Genomic DNA, 21482 nt, shown 5'->3' with positions numbered 1-21482 from the left:
TGAAGGGGATAGGGGGGAAGTGCCTTGAGTCTTCTATCCTCCTTTCTCTCTCAGAGACAACAAAGGGTCCATATTGGTAGTTTTCTGTCTCCCTCCCAGGCCGTGCAATGCGGGGTCCCTCAGGGCTCCTCCCTGAGCCCTTTGTTATTTAACATCTATGTAACCCCACTTGCTGAGGTAATAAGGTCTTTTGGGTACCAAATATTGTCTTATGCAGACGATACCCAAATTATCATTTCCACCACCTCACTGACCAAAGAGGCTGCCTCCAAATTTCGAACTTGTATGGAAGCAGTCTCGCAATGGATGGTGCGTAACTACTTAAAGCTCAACGGGGAGAAGACGGAGGTCCTAGTCTTTGGAGGAAACCACGACATCTGGTCCGAAGACTGGTGTCCCCCTTCTTTGGGAGACTGCCCCCAACCTACCAACTCGGCCAGGAACCTTGGTGTTCTCATAGATTCGGCCCTCTTCTTTGACCTTCAGGTTAACAGAACAGTATCCACCTGCTGTAATACCATCCGCATGTTGAAAAAGATCGCCCCCTACTTGTCATCTGACGCCCGTAAGCAGTCAACAGTCGCCCTGGTATCTTCCAGGCTCGACTATTGTAATGCGCTGTATGGGGCCATAAACAAGAAATCTCTCCATCGCCTTCAGATGGTCCAAAATTCTGCTGCTAGGATGGTCTTAAATCTACCCAGGCTATCATCCGCAACTCAGGCGAGGAAGGATCTCCATTGGCTACCTATACATGCCAGGATTTCCTTCAAGCTCACCTGTTTGGCCCACAGGGCGGTGTTTGGCTCTGGTCTTGAAGGTATGAAGACTCTTGTCAGTCCCTACTCCCCCAAAAGAACCCTCCGTTCATCCTCAAGAAATCTGCTTGGCATCCCCAGATTTAGAAAGGCGAAATGGGGAGGAAGAGCCTTCTCTACTCTGGCTCCTAAATTGTGGAACAACCTCCCCCCCGAACTTTCCAACCAACCCTCTTTGGTGACTTTCCGGAAGCTCCTGAAGACTTGGCTCTTCTCTCAGGCTTATTAAATTATTTTTCTGTATTAGTATATATGTTTATGTGTGGACTGCGCCTTGATGCCCGTTGGGCTAAGTTCGCGCAATATAAATAAACGTTCATTCATTCATTCACTGATGACGTATGGGTTGGCATCACTAGAGACAAAATCATTTTCTTTGTCAAGTTGAGGTCTAGTTTAGCTGGTATATACACCTTTTACAACCAAATAATCCACATTCTGGCATACTGGCCACTCTTTAAAAGCAAGAGAAAGTTATTGTGGTGAATTATGCCATAGAGTAATAACAAATGTAAAAATAATATTAATTCGCATTAAGGCTCTTGTGGACATAGATGTCAGTATCAATTTCTCAAAGAAATAAAACAATTGTATTGTGTTACCAAGCATTTTTACTGGAGAAGTGCTATAATGATCTTATCTTATCTTATTTTATCTTATCCTATCTTATCTTATCTCATCTTGACTTGCTTTGTTTTGTCTTGTCTTATCCTATCTGACAAACCACTAAACAGGTCCGCTTTCAACCAATCAAAATCTGAGCAGCTATAGATTACTGTAGCTTATTTAGATCTCTTAGCTCATAAAATGCCAGATTCTAGTGAAGAAACACTTAAACATCAAACTGACTTTGAACGGTAGTCCTTGCAGCCTTACACGTACAACTACACCAGCCCATTCACTGAACAATTCTACACAGCATTACTCTTGCTCCTCAAAGATCCATATCACATTTGGGACCTCACATATACAATGATGGAATGTTGAATACATTCCAGGAGTTTGCTAAATAAAGCCCTCAAGGTTAATACACATTTGTAGATTTAATTACATGGAAATTTACTAATGCACTTTTTTGCCATTTTCCATTTCTGAGTGTAAAGTGACTCCTAGGCATAGTCCTACATGTTTCCACTATCTTGTGGAGCCTCGTACATCAGGACTCGTTATATGTGAATACGGTATTTTTTTAATGCAAAGTCCTTTCATTTCGGTATGGAAACATGTGTTTTCCATCCAATGCACATTTCTATCATGTTCTGCCAATGTCTCATGAAGTTATGATAATCAAAAGTACACAAAACACATTAATAGTCGCAAATAACGGAGGAGCCGAGACAGCGACCAAAATGGCCGCTTGAAGATCGGCTCCAGCCGACCTCCGCCTCCCGACTCACCATCCTGCCCGTAATCCTGTCTCTCGACCCGTCCGACGGGTGGGGGAACTAAAGCGACGCCTGTTGGGACAATCCCGGCTCTCCTGGGTGCCCCGGTTATCGTGCTGCCTCGCCCGGCAGTTTGCGGCCTGTGGCCTTGGAAAGCCGGGGACTCGAGTGCCTGCGGACCCCCGGCCGTAATCCAACAACAGCGGCTGCCGGGAGGGGCCCGAGTCGGCCTGCGGCGGTTGCGGGGCCGTGGGCTGCTTTTCCTCCTGGGCCCTGCTTACTACTCTGGGCCCCCCCTAGGCGTGGGGGGAGCCTGAAAAGGGGCTTGCGGCGGACTGGCCCCCGGTTCTGAGCCCCGAGGTGCCTTCTCCAGTGGGGTTGCGGACCTTGCCCCGGCTACATTGCGGGCGCCTGACACCGGGCGGCCGCCCTGTTTTGAGAACTTCCTGGTGGGCCGCGGTGGGGCCTTTCGCGGTGACCCGCCCAGAATTCGATGTGGCAGAGGCAGGGGACGGTCGGACCCCTCATATGAATGGTGAGTCGCCGCGGAGGGCCAGGATCGGGTGAGGTGCCCCCTTGGGATCTGGGGACCACGCTGGGCCCGTGTGCCTATCCCGGAGCCCGGACTGGGTGTAGCTGTTTATCCTGAGTGCCTGGCACTCCGGGTGGTCCCTCCTTTGCCCGGTGGTCCACGACTGGAGTCGAGCGGAGCACTGTGTGGACCTGTGGAGATACTTGGCCCGGTTGCTGTTTCTGCTGCGGGGCCAGGTCCGGACTTGGTTTGTGGCTGCGTGGATGAGGGCATCGGTCCCCTTGTTCGGTGGCTGGACCCTGTACGATAGCGGTTACCCCCCACAGATCATTCCTGCGTGGGATGGCGGAAGGCCTTGGGGGTCACCATGGCGACTAAGACGGACTCTGAGAGACAGGCACCCAAGACCACCAGGGGTGCCAGGCAGGTGCAGTCAAATAAGCTGGATAGATACACTATGCCCAAGGGGTCGCCTTTCGAGTCTAAGAAGGGTCCTGGCGGAAGCTCCGATGACCACTCCGCGGAAGAGGAACCGTCCTTAAGGGATCTCATGGCGGCTATCACTGGGGTCCGGAGGTCCCTGGGCCAGCAGATGGAGACTCTTGATACCAAACTAGACACCGTCTCGATAGAAATGGGGCTGATAAGGGCGGACCTCTCGAAGGCGAACGAGAAAGTCAAAACGCTGGAAGTAAAAACGACAAGCCTTATTGACGACGTGAACCAGTTGCAGCAGGAGGTGCGTGATCTTAGGGCCTCAAGGGAGTCTACGGATCGTCGGCTCGATGAGTATGAAGGGCGGGCCCGACGCAACAATGTCCGCATCCTGGGTGTCCCGGAAAAGGCTGAAGGGCAGGCTACGGATCTATTTGTCGAGAACCTCATCCTTAATCATCTCAAACCTAAGGGCCTCAGTAAGTTTTTCACGGTGGAGCGCGCTCACTGGGTGCCGAGTGGCAGACCCCGGGTCGGGGTGAATCCTAGACCGATCATAGCGCGTGTCCTCAACTTTCGTGACCGGGACGCTATCCTGCAAGCGGCTCTTGCGGCGGACCCTCTGGAATTTGAGAATGCAACACTTCTGTTCTTTCCAGACTTCACTCAGGTGGTTCAGAAACAAAGGCAGCGGTTCTTGTCGATCAAAAAGAAGCTAAGGGACAAGGGCATGAGGTATGCAATGATGTTTCCTACCTGCCTTTGCGTGGAACTGGATGGGAAGACCTGGTTTTTCGATAATCCTGACGTTGCGGCGGACTGGCTAGACTCCATTCAGCGGCCGGACCAAGAGTCCCGCGATCAAGGGGAAGCTGAAGAACAATGACTTGGTGTAGCGTGAGGCCAACAGGGGTTATTGTTTATTGTTTTTGGGGATGTTCCAGCGGGGGCTAATACTAGGATTGCCGGCATATTTGTGCCCACACGTCATTGTATTATTTTATGATGCGAGTATATCCACAAAGAGTTGGGGGGGGGGGGTGGGGAGTAAGTCCGTAGGCCCTCCTCTATTTTCTACTTTTAGATTTTTGTGGTGTAGTTGCGGGAGACAGGCACACTGCTAGTTGGGGATGAGCGAAAGCTGTATGCAGGGGTGCAGGGAGGGGGGATGGTGCGGGGTGTTCGTGGAGTATTTGTTTTTTTTTATGTCTTTTTCGTTCGCACTGGGTACCGTCCGTCGATTTTGTAATTTCATGGTGTAATGTTGTCCTCCTATAAAAGGATGGTTGGGATCTCCGCATTGAGTTGGAATGTAAATGGACTTGGGGACAAGATCAAAAGAGGTATGGTTAGCCAGCTGATATGAAGACACTCCCCGGATGTGGTGTTGTTACAGGAGACTCACCTCATGGGGAAGTGATGCACGGCGCTTCACAGAGGGGGATATAAATTGGTTGCACATTCTGGTTTTACATCTGGGTCGAGAGGGGTTGGGATTTTGGTTAAGAACTCCTTCCCGCTGGCCATCCAGGCCACATGGACTGATAATAGGGGTAGATATGTTGGGATTTCAGGTCTGTGGGAGGGGCGGACAGTTACCCTTTTATCAGTATATGTTCCACCGGCACTTCAGGCTGATACTTTTCACGACCTGGGCAAGATTGTTCTGACGTTGCCTGTTGGGGTGCTGATTGTTGGTGGTGATTTCAATGCAGTCATGTGTGGGGAGGCTGATAGATGCCCGGCACTGCCTCTGTTGCCATCCCGGATATGGTTGGCTGACTTTGTGGAGACTACTGGTCTGATTGATGGATGGAGACTCAAAAATCCCAGTGAATCTCAATACACTCACGCTTCGGCTGCACACAGGTCCCTCTCCAGGATTGACTATGTATTGGTGCCGGCGGCACAGGCGGCTTGGGTCAGGGAGGTGGGGCACTTGGCGAGGGGGGTCTCGGATCACTCGCCGGTCTGGATCGGTTTAGACCTAGGAGGGCACGACGTGGCTAGGGTGGCACATATTAGCGCCTGGCGGTTGCGAGACCCTGCAGCAAAAAAGGAGATTGTGCGTGTTGCGGACAGTTATTTTCAGGAAAACGTCGGAACGGTGGACTCTAAATGCTCCCTGTGGGAAGCCTACAAAATGGTTCTTAGAGGGGAATTGCTATCGTTTATGTCCGGGAAGAAAAGGAAGGGCCGTGCGGAGATGGATAGAGTGGAACAGGATCTGCAGGTGTTGGAACGGGAGGTGTCGCTTGACTCCACCCCGGAGGGAATGCACCGCCTGAGCCTCCTTAGAGATGAGTATAGGAGCTTGGCGCGTGATGGAGCGCGAGCGCAGCTGGCAGATACCCAGAGTAGGGTGTACGAGCATGGAGACAAGGCTGGGAAATTGATCGCTTGGTTGGAAATGGGGGAGTGGGCGTCGCGGTTAGTACCTGTGTTGCACCCCGACGGCTCGGATAAAATAACGGATACACAGGAGATTGCGGACACGTTCGCTGGTTATTACGCGGCGGTGTATACTACCGAGTGTAATTACACAGAGTCCGAAAACGTGGACATGATCCGGGATATTCCAATGCCCACCCTCTCGGATGAAGACAGGGACGACCTGGACTCGCCATTTACGAACAACGAAGTGGCCCATGCTATTAGGGGGTTCGCTCAGGAAAGGCCTCCGGCCCCAACGGGCTCCCCATTGAGCTCTTTAAAGTAAATGCAAATAAATTGGCTCCCTTTGTCAAGGATATGTTTAGTGAAAGCAGGGAGCGAGGCCAGCTTCCTTACGACCAGCGTGTCACAAATATAGGCGTTATATACAAGGAGGGCAAACCGAAAATGGAATGTTCTTCGTACCGGCTAATCTCCTTATTGAACGCTGAGCCAAAGGTCTTGGCGAAGCTGCTTGCGACCCGTCTGGTCAAGGTCATCATGACACTGATTCACCCGGATCAGTCCGGCTTTATGCCCTGCCATAACACAGCCCTTAATTTACGCAGACTACATGGGGTTCTGGGAGGGCTTCTCAGATACATGAGCAGACGGTTTTGCTGTCGCTAGATGCCACCATGGCATTTGATAGAGTGGAGTGGCCTTATCTCTTTGTCGTCCTGAATAAGTTAGGCTTCGGTCCGGAGTTCGCTTCCTGGGTCCGCCTCTTGTACTCCTACCCTCTGGCCCGTGTGGTTGTTAATAACCATAGGTCAGCTGATTTTGCTTTAGGGAGAGGCACCCGGCAGGGTTGTCCCCTCTCCCCACTATTATTTGCTCTGGCGCTGGAACCCCTGGCGGTGTGGGTTCGTTGGGACAGGTTGATCAGGGGCCTCAGGTGGACGTCCGAGTGGGAGGATAAGATATCGCTTTATGCTGATGACATATTATTGTATTTGTCCTCCCCCCGGACTTCACTCTCGGCGTTTCTAGACGTACTGGCGGTGTTCGGTAGCTACTCCGGATTCGCCATTAATTGGCGAATTGGCTATTCCTGCGGGCTGCCCGGTTAGGTTGGAGGCCGAGGGGTTCAAGTATCTCGGCATCTTTGTGTCCCTGGATCCGCAGTGTAGGTACACTAATAATTTGGTGCCGCCTCTGGCCAGGCTCCGGAGGGATGTGGTGTGGTGGAGATCCCTTCGACTCTCCATGCTGGGGCGTTCGGTTCTGTTTAAGATGATGGCGCTTCCTGGCTTCCTGTACGCACTCCAGAATTCCATGGACCCGGTTCTCCTGCCGTACTTCAAGGAGATCGAGTCTCTCCAGAGACAACTCCTCTGGGAGGGTAGGCCCCGAATCGCGTTTGCTAAACTGACGTTGCCCTGGTATGACGGGGGGATTGGCTTACCGAATATCCGTAAGTATTACTGGGCATCACAGCTGGCGGCAATTAACCATGCCACATATGGCTCGCCGCATGACCCTGGATACGCCATGGACCGTGGCCAGATACCCGGTGGTGAGTTCTTTAGGGCACTGTATGCCAGACGGGGGCGTTTTCCCTTGGTGGGGCCTATGGCGGTGGCTGTTCAGGTGTGGCATGATGCTACTCGCTCCCTTAATTGGTAAGGGAAGATAACTATGGCTACGCCACTATGGAATGCTGAATGCTTGGGTAGCCTATGGAAGACCAAAGGCTTTGATAAGTGGGACCTTATTGGGATCTCCCGAGTAGGGGATATGTGGGGTAAGGATGGGATCCACACATTTGAGACTTTGCAGGAGAGGTATCAGCTGCAGCGGTGTGAGCGGTTTCGCTACTTGCAGATCAGACATGCGTTGCTAGCCAGTATTCCCCGGGAGGTGACCCCCCCGAAGGCCTCCCCGCTGGAGGATTGGGTGCTGGATGGTCATCTTCTGACGAAAACGATCTCCCTGGTTTATAAAAAACTTGTTAACCATATGGGGGACCCTCTAGCGGCTCTCAGAGATCAATGGGCTGCTGATGGGCTGATCCTTGATGATGAGGATTGGAGGGAGGCAGTGGCTTTGTCTAATGGCATTGCTATCCAGATGAGACTCAGGTTGGTGCAATTGAAGATCCTTCACCGATGCTATGTCACTGGCCCACGATTGGTGCGCATGGGTTTGGCTGCCAGTGGTGAGTGCAGAAGGGGATGTGGTGAGGCTGGGGCGTTCCTGCATGTGCTATGGGACTGTACCCTTATCCGGGAGTATTGGTCCGCTGTTCATGGTAAAATACAAGAGGTGTGGGGAGATGACTTTGAGCTGGAGGCACGGCGTTGTCTCTTGAATGTTTGGGAACCAAATGATCTTACGTCTCACGGAAAGGTGTGGGCCACGCTAGCATGTGCTATTGCCAAGCATAACATTGCTCAACTATAGGGGGCTGCTCAACCGCCCACTATTGGGAAATGGATGGAGGACCTGGACTGGTGTATGTTTAGAGAGCGTGCTGTGTATGTGGCCAGGGAGAGACCCAGGAAGTGGGGGAAAATTTGGGGGGTTTGGAATGTTTATAGAGGGGATATCTGTGCTCCCCCCGCAGTGTCAGACGACTCACCTATGTCGAAGGATCCTTGAACCCATAGGTCATTATTTGTATTGTATTTTTTGTGATTAAGAGGATGTGACATCATTTATTATTTTGCTTCACTGGAACCCAGTGTATTTTATGGTTTGTATTTTTGATTTATTTTTGTATGTTTCAATAAAAAGAATTAAAAAAAAATAGTTGCATATAACTGTGTCTTAGTTTTGTTCTCTGTTAGAAAGACAAACTGTAAATCAATCCGATAGTAGGTGCAAGGGATTTTTAACTTCAACAGCAGGTAAAAGGGCATGTTTTACTTTGTCTTTACTGTTAAGCTTAGATGTGTACAAAAAGCTGTAATGCTATGTTTATTGTTGATTTAACAGTATTCAACAATACATCTTGGTGTTTATTGTTTAATTCAATTCACTTAAAAAAACATAGGTTTCAGGCCTGATATAGTTAGGAATTAGCATTTAAAAAAACCTTAGAAATTCACTGAAAAAACCATAGGTTTTAGGGGTGTTATAGTTAGCTGGACATTTCACTCGTACAAAACCATTGAAATTCCTCTGATATAGTTAGTTGTACTCACTATATCTCGCGCACCCGCAATCCACTGCTGATGATGTCACATATTACAACATTCATGACATGGTCAGTGACATCACTGATGACATCTCAAATGACATCACTGATGACATCATCCAGTGAATGTGGTTTGGTTCGTTATTTAAATATGTATTATATATATATAGTAATTTGCATTGAAGAATGAGTGGATATATAAATATAAATATCTGGATGGAGGATTTAGTAGCAGTGTGATTGACTGTTTACTTGACTAATTTTTAGTGTCTCACTAAATATATTGGATAGTGACTAAACTGTGTGAACATCTGTATCACTTTGTCAGTTGTTGTGTAAACTGCTTCTCCAGTTGGTTACTAGCTATTTGAAAGCCTATATTAGTTATTGATTAGTTAACTGAGTATTTGTATGGGAGAGTGAATGTGAGTGTGGTTCGGTGGGGGTGTGTGACTGCCCAAAGATGTGTGAATAGTTGATTCAGTAGGTATATGAAGGTAAAACTACATGTTATAACAGTTGTTTGGGTGAGTGAATATCTTTATGGGTGTGGTGATGAGCAAATATGTCTCTCAATGGTACATGTCCAACAAACTAGAAAACAAAAAGGCAGTGTATGTGTGAGTTGTTGTTTATAAATAAGTATACATAAGACTCAGTGATTGTATGAGTTACTATATGGATAACTGTATACTTGTAATAGTGATTTTATAACACACTAAGTATGAGTTACTATCTATATGAATAGATAAAGTGGTGTTTGTATAAGTGTATAGCTAAGTAAATGTAAGTGTGATCCATTGTTATGCATAAGTGAATAGGATGTGTGCTGGTGTGTAATGTCGATATAGGTGTATAAGTATATTTGATAGTGTTCTATTGATCATTGACTGCATGTATGAGTGAATCTATAGGTAAGTGATTGGATCTGTGTATAGATCTAGGAATCACTGAGTGGGTTTTTAGAAACTTGTATTGATGTGTCAATGGATTCAAATATGGTACTCTGTATTTTACAGTGAGTGACGAAAGGTTATACTAGTGTATGATGAGGTGTATCTGATTGTCACATGGATGATGTCATCAGTGATTTCATCAGTGATGTAATTTGAGATGTCATCAGTGATGTCACTGACCATGTCATGAATGATGTAATATGTGACATCATCAGCAGTGTAATGCGGGCGCGCGAGATATAGTGAGTACAACTAACTATATCGGAGGAATTTCAATGGTTTTGTACGAGTGAAATGTTCAGCCAACTATAACACCCCTAAAACCTATGGTATTTTCAGTAAATTTCTAATGTTTTTAAATGCTAATTCCTAACTATATCAGGCCTGAAACCTATGGTTTTTTCAGTGAATTTCAAAGGTTTTTTAAATGCTAATTCCTAACTATGGGGCTGATTACGATGGAGGATTTTCCGCATCCTCCGGGCCGGCGGAAGCCACCGCCGGCCCGGTGGATGCAGAAAATTCTCTGCGGACCCACCAAAGACCCACTGCCACATTAGGATGGCTGGTGGGTCCTGGTTTCAGTCCGCCGCTTTTCCGCCACGGTTGGCTTACAACCGCGGCGGAAAAGGCCTAATATGGTGGCTGAGAAAACATGCTTTTCCACGGCGGCTTCTCCGCCGAGGAAAAGCATGCGGATCTTCACCTCGGGGGCCCATAGCGGGCCCCCTGGGTGAAGGGGGGGTGCACATGGAGGGTACCTATGGTACCCCCCTGCATTTGTATGCAGAAATCGGCAGGCACCGCGCGGTGCCTGCCGCTTTCTGCATACAAATGCAATGTATGCATTTGTAACATTGCGGCGGGTGCAGCTTGAAGCCGCACCCGCCGCAATGTTACAAATAGAGGATGTGACCGCCAGGGTGGCGGTCACATCCTAATTGGACAGGAGGGAACTCCGCATGCCCATGCGGAGGTTCCCTCCTCCTCGGTGATCGCGGACGGACTCAAGTCCGTCCACGATCATAATGGGCCCCTAAATCAGGCCTGAAACCTATGGTTTTTTCAGTGAATTTCGATGGTTTTGTAAATGACAATTTTTAAATGTATTAATTGTGATATTTTTTTTTTATACTGATTTACTACATTCACCAATGTTATCCTATGGCGGGAAATTCCTTTAGCAGGTAAGTAGTGCTATCGTCACTTGTTCTTACTCAGTGGTGGATCCTGGATCCAGCACTGGTGCATCTCCTGTAAACAGTTGAAATAATGCGTTTAAGTCATACAGGCAATTTTTTTGGAATATTTTTAGTTTGTGAAAATAGACAGAAACTTTTCTGGTGAAAACCAGACAATGGATTCCTATGGAACGAAATACAAGTTACTGGTAAGTATGGTTAGAATTACTTTTCAGGGTCAGTGCTGAACTAAAAGATGCAGCACTGGGTTCTCTCCTGATAACAGGTGAGTAAATCGGAATTCGTTGTTCGGATGAATTTCCAATGTTCCCCTATGAAAGGAAATTCACTTAGCAAGTAAGTCGTGTTATCGTTACCTTTTCTTACTCAGTGGTGGATCCTGGATCCAGCACTGGTGCATCTCCTGTAAACAGTTGAAAGAATGCGTTTAAGTCATACAAGCAATTTTTAACGAATATTTTTAGTTTTTGAAAATAAACACTTAGAAACTTTTCTGCTGAAAACCAGACCATGGATTCCTATGGAAGGAAATACAAGTTACTGGTAAGTATGGTTAGAATTACTTTTCAGGGTCAGTGCTGAGCTAAAAGATGCAGCACTGGGTTCTCTCCTGATAACAGGTGAGTAAATCGGAATTTGTTGTTCGGATGATTTTAGGTGAATATTTTAAAGTTCCAAAACTCCACACTTAGAAGAATTTCCAAGTGAAACCAGTCAATGTTAGCCTATGGAAGGAATTCAAGTTACTGGTAAGTATGGTTAGAATTACTTTTCATGATTAGTACTTGGCTCAAATATGCAGCACTGAGGTCTCTCCTGATAACAGGTGAGTAAATCGGAATTCCTAGTTCTGCTGATTTTATAGGAATATTTTAAAGTTCCAAAACTCCACACACAAAAGAATTTCCAAGTGAAACCAGTCAATGTTAGCCTATGGAAGGAAATTCAAGTTACTGGTAAGTATGGTTAGAATTATTTTTCAGGGTTAGTGCTGGGCTAAAAAAAGAAGCACTGAGGTCCCTCCTGATAACAGATGAGTAAATCGGAATTCGTAGTTCGGCTGATTTTAGAGGAATATTTGTACTTTTCAAAAATCAACACTTAGAAACTTTTCTGCTGAAAACCACACAATGGTTTCCTATGGAAGGAAATACAAGTTACTGTAAAAACGCTTAGAATTACTTTTCAGGGTCAGTGCTGGGCTAAAAGATGCCGCACTAGGTTCTCTCCTGATAACAGGTGAGTAAATTGGAATTCGTAGTTCAGCTGATTTTAGAGGAATATTTGTACAATGGTGAAGGAAGGGGGCGGGGCCTGAGGTGACATGTGTACAAACACGCCCTGTGGCACGTTTTAAGTTGCGTGATTAAGTGCCCTTGAATCCTGAGGTCCCCTGGGGGCCAACTAGCCCACCAGGTACCTCCAGTATGCGCCAGGAGGCAGAGTTGCAGAGAGGTGTTCAGAGGCCATGCCCCTTTTTACAACACTCTGCAACGCAGCTCTGTGGCGCTTACTGGAGGTAGCTGGTGGGCTAATTGGTCCCCAGGGGCCCTCAGTATTCAAGGAGAGATAATCCCCCAAATTAAAATGCACTGGGGCATAGCCCTTTTTAAAAAAATAAATATTTTTGAGGGGGCTGCCTTGCCCCCTCCTATAGCCAGTTCTGGCCCAGGGACCCCATCCCCTGGGCTGTTTTTTTATTTTTTATTTTACTGTTTCCCCCTCCTGGGCCACTACTAGCCCCGGAGACCCCATCCCCCAGGGCTGGCCCTCTTCATTGGGGACCGTGGAGGGGTCCCCAATCCCCACACGGTCCCGCCGGCTCCAGCATTGCTTTTCCATATGGGGAGCAGCTAACATGCTGCTCCCCATCTGGAAAAGGAATTTGCTTTGCTTCATTGAAGCGAGAGCAGGAAAACCTGCTCTCGCTTCAATGAAGCAAAGCAGTCTGCAATGGCAGGGTGGGAGCCACGAGGCTCCCGCCCTGCCATTGCAAACAGCAGTGTCCCTGGGGGTGGGCACCCCGGGACACTGCAGGAGCCGGCCCTGGGGGGTGGCAGTCCCCAAGGCCATCGAGGGCTCCAGGAGGGGGGCCGTGCGCCCCACCTCCCACATTTTTTAGAAGCCCCGGGGGTGGCGGTCCCCGGGGTTGGGGGGGCCTCAGAGCCCCCCACTCGATTTTCTTACGCCCCGGGGGTGGCAGTCCCTGGGGTTTGGGGGGCCTGAGAGTCCCCTACCCATTTGTTTAAAGCCCCGGGGGGTGGCGGTCCCCAGGGCTGCAGGGGGGCCCAGTGAGCCCCTGGATACATTTAATTCTTGCCCCGGGGGTGGCGGTCCCCGGGGCTGGGAGGGCCCTATGAGCCCCCGCATACATTTAATTCTTGCCCCGGGGGGTGGCGGTCCCTGGGGCTGGGTGGGCCTGAGAGCCCCCCTCCCTTTTGAAATAGCCCCGGGGTTGCGGTCCCTGGGGCTGCAGGGGGCCCTGTGAGCCCCCGCATACATTAAAATTGACCCCCGAGGGGTGGCGGACACCAGAGCTGGGGGGCCCTGAGCCCCCGCATATATTAAATTAGAACCCCAGGGGTGGCGGACCCCGGAGCACTGTGGGGGGGATTGGGACCCCCACACTTTTTTTTTCAATAATGCCCTGGGATTTGGCCCCCGGGGCAAATTTACATATTTTCCACGGGAGACCGCGTTTCTTTTTTTTTTTATTATCGCTAGGATTCGTGGATCCTACGCGAATTCCACAATTTAAAAATAAAAAAAATAATAATTTGGGGCCCTGGGGGTCCTTGTGCGACCCCCTGAGCAGGCCTAGGGGGTTAGGGTGTGTCTACCCTGCCCCCATTTTGCATTTTGCGGCGTTTATTTTTGTTTTCTTGTGCCTCGATTCTACCGAGGCACAAGATGGCTGCCAACACTTCCTGATTTTGACAGTTGTCAGCCAATGAGCATTCAGCTCGTGCACGGCAGGGTTCTCGTAGGCTGCATGTAGGGTTCACGGATACTACTCCGGATCCTCTGCGCCCATAGATATATAAATGACTTTAATCGTAATGTTCTCAAAAACTAATGAACAGATTGACACCAGATATGCCAAACGCACAAGTCGGAACTGAGGACTACCTCTCTGCCAAATTTGGTGTAATTCCTTTCAGCCGTTCGGGCTGTAGCCATGGCTAAAGGTCCTATGGGAAATTGCATGGGGAAAACACGTTTTGGGACCCCCTTTTTTCTTGGCCCCCGCTTGACCAATCACCCCCAAATTTTCAGAGAAGGAGCGGAACTGAGCTGGCCAAAAGTTTGGAAATTTTTGCGCAGATTCATCAACCGGCGCCAAAGTTATTGTCAATAGAATGTTGTGGTTTTCCTATGGATAATAGGTCCTAACTATATCTACGTACTGGCGACCGCCAGTAGGTAATAATAATATTTAACAGAATCTGTCTGTTTTGTATAAAAAAAACTGACTCAAACAACCAAAGGTCAGAGAAGACTTCAATTGTGCAATCACGATCAAGATTGACAGGGCCCGAAATTATCATCCATTTTAACTGAAGACTTCTGCAGGGCCTTCATTGGCTGGTGCTGGGGCTGCGTTTGTTCTTGAACAGGCATTATTGTCCTTGGCCTTGTGCCTGGAAAAGCAGGCTTGTTATTCCAAATGCAACAAAAGACCCTGTTGTCGCAAAATAGTATGTGCCCTACCTTTGAAATTCAAGAATAGACTTACTATTTACCAATCTGATAGAACTGGCACAGCACCTAAAAAGAGCACAGTGAGGGCATTAGGGCACTACATTTCAATACCCACGCTCTAATGTTTTCCTGTTGCTTTCACTGTATTTCTATATTCTGTGATGTTTTCATGCATATTGTGTGCACTAGATTATGATCTTAAAATGAACATTTTAAAACACATGTTCAGTGATCTTTGAGTGAGTGATTTATTAATGAAATAGGGTTTGAAGTTCCACTGTTGTCCCCGAGCTCATCGTAAGAGTATGATTGCTATCTAATCATTACCAAGAAAAACCTCCTATCCAGTATTGCTCAGTGGGGTGTATGATTCAGGTTGGCTTTAGTGTAATGTGGGTTAGTCCATCCCACACAACTCTAGGGGGACCCCAAAGAGCGTATCATCATAACTTTTCACAAGCAGATCGAGACATTCTTTCCCGTTGGTCACCATATGGAAAAGTATAGTGAAAATTAAAAAAAATTACATTAATGTAAAAAAAAGAAATCATAACATTTTAATGAAAAATACTAATGTAAAATAATGTAAAATATATTTTTGAAACCTAGAAATAATGATATAAAATGTTAACAAATGTTAGCTATATAATAGCAATTTCAAAAAATCTCTACAGAAATTTTTTTTTCAACAGCTATAAATCTTACTAAAAGTTATTTCTATGATTTATTTACATTTTTATGTTTTGTAAGAAAGGTTTACGCATTCTATTTATTCTTGATCTTAAAATATGTTTATTGAAAATGTGTATATTAGTATAATAAATATTTACTAATTATATCAAATTATACATATATATGTTGTATTTATTTTTTAAAGCCAAAATAATTCTATTTAGTTAACAGTATTTCAATGGGTTATTTTAAGTCACTGGCAACATTGGTTTCAATGAGAGTTCGTTGCTTTACCGGTGAATGGCTATGTGTGGTGCTGGACTTACTCCAGTGCTGAGCTAGACTACATTTTCTACTCTTGTAGCTTTAGATATGTAGGGCCTCATTACGATGTTGGTTGGAAAGTATTCCGACCGACTCCTTGTTGGAATCGTTTCTGACCAATCAGGGATCGTGAGTCCGACCGACTGATTACGATGTTTCCGAACACCGCTCGGTCAGACTTCCATTGACATTAATGGGAACCTGTGTTCCGACCAACAACACAGGCTCCCATTGAAGAAAGGGGTGCTTGCGGAAAACCCTGCACCTTGTTGCATGCACTCCATGGTGCCTGCCACACTGTGCATGGTTGTAAAGAGGGGACCTATGGGCACCCCCAAGGGCCCCAACCGGAGGCCTGCAGGTTAAGATGGGCCTGCTATGGTCCCCCAAAGTTGGTTTCCAACAGCCGATCCGTGTTGGACAAACAGAGTAGGAAAGGCTGTCCAAACCCGACATCATAATACGTCAGTTAGAGACTAGGTCCGGAGAGCTGTATGAGTCGGCTCCAACTAACTCGGAGTCTCCGAATGCCGGTCGGAACCAAGTCGGAAAGACCGAACGGTTACCTTGTATCGTAATCGGGCAGTCGGAAATGTTTCGGAGTCAGTCGGAAACATGGGTTCTGACACGGGTTAGGAAAAACCGAATGCCGTTCGGATCCTTTTCGACTGACTTCGTAGTTAGCCCTGTAATATGTGAATAGCAATGGGATTAATCTTTTGTGGACGGTGTTTGTATTTTCATGTCCCTTCCCAAGCCGCTCCTTATCCCTCCCTTACCCCTCTCATTTAATTGTAAGTGTTCCTCATTTTTCAGACACTCCCCCGTCCTGCACACATTTACTACTATATGTGCGGAGATAACCACACATGTGGTGGAAACTCCCTAATGGAAATGGTAGGATTGGTGGATGTCTATGCACATAGTTGATAGCATTTTTTAGCATGTTTGTAGCTCTAATGTATTACAATTTCACATCACAAAATGCAGAGTGTGAATAGGCACCCTAGATACAGTGATTTCATTTTGTTTTGAGTGGCTCGGCATGCAAAATCTAAATATATAGAATCCTCTATGCAGTAGTATCTACATATTATCTAAACTTATCAATATTATGGTTGCTGCTGCCTCATAAGACCGTTGACAAAATTCTGAGCCTGGAAAAGGAAAGGTATACTTTAGAAAGGGTTTTTAAATACAATTGCAACACCACAAACCACTGGGCCCACTTGCACTTGTCACAATGTCTTTTATCTGGTTTTAGAGAAAACAAAACATTATTTTCAGATTTTTTTAATTTGTGTGTTGGTCCAGCATATACTGTAGGGCTGAGCAAGTTTTAGTTCTCCTTTGTTTTGCAGTCGAGACTGCTAAAATTAAAATATTATATTGGTTTTAGCTGCAAGCCTTTTGAAGCAGAATCGAGTTTAGCAGTCACTTGCACCATATCAAAGTGTGTGGTGATCCTATGACATACCAGTGAGTTGGAGTTCATTTGATGAGAACATATCTGAAGGCCTTCATTTTGTTGCTGAGAGCATCTGCTACGAAATTAGGATACTTTTATGTTGGCAGGGCCTGGAGTCATGTGGCCAAATGCACTGTTCTGGTTGCATCGGAAAGCAGACCCTCGTCCACGTGAAAATATTTTTTCAAGCAGTCTGAGTTTCTTAAAGGAAAGGGGGTGGATTTAAAAATAAAGCTTTTTTTCATTTTGAAACACTTCAGGTAGAGAAGGCTGTGTCCCCTGATCCACTGCCTACTCCAGAAGTTGCCACCATGGTTCCAGATGGGACGCTTTCCTCATTGCGAATTAGTTATCACATCAAATTGGGAGTCTGTTACTGGTCAATAGTTTGCAACCAGAATTCCGGTTTGCAAACCACTTACACACAGCTTACCGATTTGCAATTTGGAAGGGATGTCCCAAACATGCCCCTTACAAATTACAAACCTGTAATCAACTCTTTTAGCGATTCGAAAAAAAATCTTAACTGCTTAATGAGCATAATATATTAGAACATTTTTACCAGTCGCAAACCCACTGATTTACCGAACTGTAGGGTTTGCATCCAGTCAAAATCTCTGTATTACTGTGTTACTTGTAAAGGCGGTTTGCCTTCCCGAGTCAATTTATTGTTATCATAACTTACTGCCTCTTGGGAGGTGTCATCTTTTTACCTCTCATAACGAAGGAAACACATTTAGGTATCCCTACATGTATGTATACCATCACAAAAGATGTACCTCTTATCAAATCACTGGTCCGCGATAAAATGTTTAAAACACCATGGGGCAGGGAGGGTGGAAATGTCTATCAAAACTCTGTTCAGGATACATTTTACTCACTCTAAAGTACCAGAGAGAAAATTCTCATATGACTGTTTTTTTATATCCTGTTCTCTTTCATTAGAAAAATAAATTTGCTCATGATAAACTATTATGAGTGCTGATTGACTAATTCATCTTGTATTTTCAACAAGTGGAGAAATGTGCACAAATAAGGTGTATAAGATATGCAACTAAAGCATGAAATATATGGCAGCGTCCGGCATACATGGGTAAATAGATTAAAGGGTATAAAAAAGTGGATGCCATTTTCTATTTAATAATGAATCCTGCAGAAACTGGATGGGCTTCTAGCTTAGGGTAGCCATGGGACATCAGTCTTTGTTGTGCCCCTTGACCTTGCCAACTAAATGACATCTAAATCTCTGCCTCCCTACAATCAATCCATGATACTTCATGTCAGCTGGAGGTTGATGGATGTGAGATGGTCCTTTTCCTGTGTTGAACAAGGGAAATCTGACATTTTAAATCTCTGTAGTGGCTGCATCTCCCATGGATAGGCTGAATTGTTATATAGCACCTGTTAGTCTCTCCTCAGGGGTACTGCTGATCAGTAGATGGAGAGTCAACATCTGGCTTTGTTAAACTACTGGAAGGTTTTCTATCTGTACGTCTGCTTTTTGGCTGCAGTAAGTCAGAGTATGGTGTTCTATTACAGGCTTGCAGGTAGCACCTAAAAGTTGTACAGTCATGATTTGTTTTTGTTTTTGTAGCTACTTGGCAAAAGTGAGACCAAGGCACCGTGCAGAGTGTTATGGTTTTACTTTGGTATGGGTTTATTTTTCAAGTCAGAATTATGCCATCTATATTTGCATTTTGATCAGCGTTGTGCTGTATATGAAGAGAGAATGATATGGCTAGTTTCATCAGGGATCATGCTAGGACCAGCTGGTGCAGAAAAGCGACTATTAGCCAGATGCATCAAGGCAAAAAACGGTCACAAACAGGCAGATTGTCAGAATATTCCACTTTGGGCCCAGTATTTTTGCATTTGGGATGCATCACCCCAAATGCAAAAATCACAAATCGCGATTGCATTTATAAATGCAATGCAAGATGTCATTTTAAATAGCGATTTCGCTATTAAGGTCCCCTATTCACCGAAAAAAAATACCAGGTGGTAAATAGCGAATACTTTGAAAAATGCCCTAAAGAGCATTTTTCAAGGTTTCACATTACACACACACACATGCCCTTGGGGCATGTGTGTGCGCAACATGTGTGCACATATCAATTTCCGGGGTTCAACAGGGTGTCCTTTTGGCACCCTTGCACACTTGAAATTGCATGCGCAATTTGCGAGTACCTATTGTGTACTCGCAAATTGCGCATGCAATTTCCATTCATACCTATAGGCCTGCAGGCCCATAAGAATGAATGGGAAGCCATTCCTTATTTGCGACTAGCAATTTGCGAGTCGCAGTTAAGTAATGTTTGGGAATCACTATTTTTTCAGCGATTCCTACATGCATAGGCTTTTGCAACTCCTTAATTGTGATTCCTTAATAATCGCAATTAAGGTATCGCAAAAGCCTACATTGATGCATGTGCCCCTAAGTTGTCATGATAGACCTAGGTTGGTTGTGACTGAGAGTGTGGCAGTTGCATCTGGGAGAGAATTACTCATGGACTGGTTCCATTTGGGTCTCCTAAAGAGCCTCTTTCAAGGAAAAACTCAATATAGCTCTTTGATTAAAAGCATCTCTAGTGTACCTCTACTGATAGTGTAGGGGTCTCAAGCGAATAAATTCATGACCCGATGAAGGAGAGCCAACCCGTATGTCATTGTAGCACTGATGTGAGAGATGAACCCTTATAATCAGGATTTTAGGTGAACCATTAGCATCCTGCCTAAGTGGCATTAACAGAAGGTTTGTGTCCCGTTGCGCTAAAGTAATGGCAGTGGATAGGACCAGGTGGATGAGCGTGAGAATTTTGGTGACAGACTGCTCCCATAGCAGTGAGAGGTCCTGAGGGCCTGATTTATATATTGGTGGGAAGGGAACTTTGTCACAAGGGAGTTGGAGTTCCCTCCCCACCAAGATAGTGGTCCACCTGCCTAATCTATATGCGGGCGTATCTTCAGTTTGGCTACGGCGGAGACTACTCTGTCTCTGCCTTGACCAAAATTCTCCAATGGCAGTGGCGAGTAAGGGCATCATAGAAACTGCTACATGCTTGCCTACCCATTTTAGATGGGCGGGCATGAAACCACTTTTTACTGCCTGTCACCGTCAGGTAAACCCTGGCGGGGATGTACAGTAAAATCTAAATAATGCTCTCCCCGCCAATGGAAATGACTCCAATGGCAAGAGGAACATTTTTTTATTTTGAAACAGGAAATCCAGTTTGGAGATTTCCTTTTTCAAAATAGAACAATAAAACTGTTTGTGCAGGGTAGAGTCATGCATTTATAAATGTGGTGGTCGGGACCTCCATCAAGGTGACAGAGATACTTACTCCATGCCCTGGCTGAACCATGGCCCAACCCGTGATCTAAATTGGGCCCTAAATTCCTATAGCATAGAGTCTTGGAGAGTTGTATTCTGTCTCAAAGGCTGCCTAGGGGAAAGATTATTCTCATGAATAGTGGGGTAACTTTCAAAAGTAGTCCACAGGAAGGTTCTTATTTGTCCTAATGTTAATACTAAAAGTAATTCGTTCCTTAATATGAATTGTGGATGTATTGATAAGGACCCCTAGTAATATATATATGTAGCTCTGCAGGGAGCAAGTAGTAAAGCTGACTCACCCTACATATGAAAATGAGAGAAACTTAGTTGACTAAGAGAATGAATGTTGTATAATGTGCATTATGAAAATGACAGATGTTTTAATGATGTAGTAACTGTGGGACACATGTTACTAGTTTGAGTATGATTTGATTAGACATTTGCACTTTAGAACCAATGGTTATTATTCTGTGACAGGATCGCAAGCCACTTGTGTCACTTGCTGTAAATAAATATAAACCTAATATTTCCACATGGCTAAAAAGATATTCATCCTTCAGTTATCCTGTGACACTGACAGGTGTAACAACCATAGAGGCCCGGCCAGCATAACATTTTACCTGAAAGTGAATCTGATGGTCCACCGGAAGCACTTTTGGTGAAAAAATAAACGCCAAGCCATCATGGAACTCAAGACACAGTGGGCATTTTGCTGCAGCGTCAGCAAATTCACAGATCACATTTTGAGATCTGGGGGACCCCCAAATGCTGATACTACTCAGACCTAAAGGGTGTCTGATTTACAGGATGAAAAATTCTAAAGAAATTGATGGCATCATAAATTGTCTTCTAAATGTACTTTGTCATACTAACTAAAATGTTCTTAAATTAATAGAATGCTATAACTGAAAGCAATGGGATGGGCAGTGACCCTATTTGAACTATAGGTGATCGTCGTTATTGTTCTGGGCCATCTCTGTCCATAGTGCAAAGCACTTAGAAGATAGTGGAGTCACTGTAATGTTCTATCACATACATAGGTATATTTTCGCTGTTTATTTTATTTAGTAATGTCGCTT

This window comes from Lissotriton helveticus, chromosome 9 (genome assembly GCF_964261635.1).
Source record: "Lissotriton helveticus chromosome 9, aLisHel1.1, whole genome shotgun sequence".
In the NCBI taxonomy this organism is placed as follows: Eukaryota; Metazoa; Chordata; class Amphibia; order Caudata; family Salamandridae; genus Lissotriton; species Lissotriton helveticus.
This window is presented reverse-complemented; position numbering follows the sequence as displayed.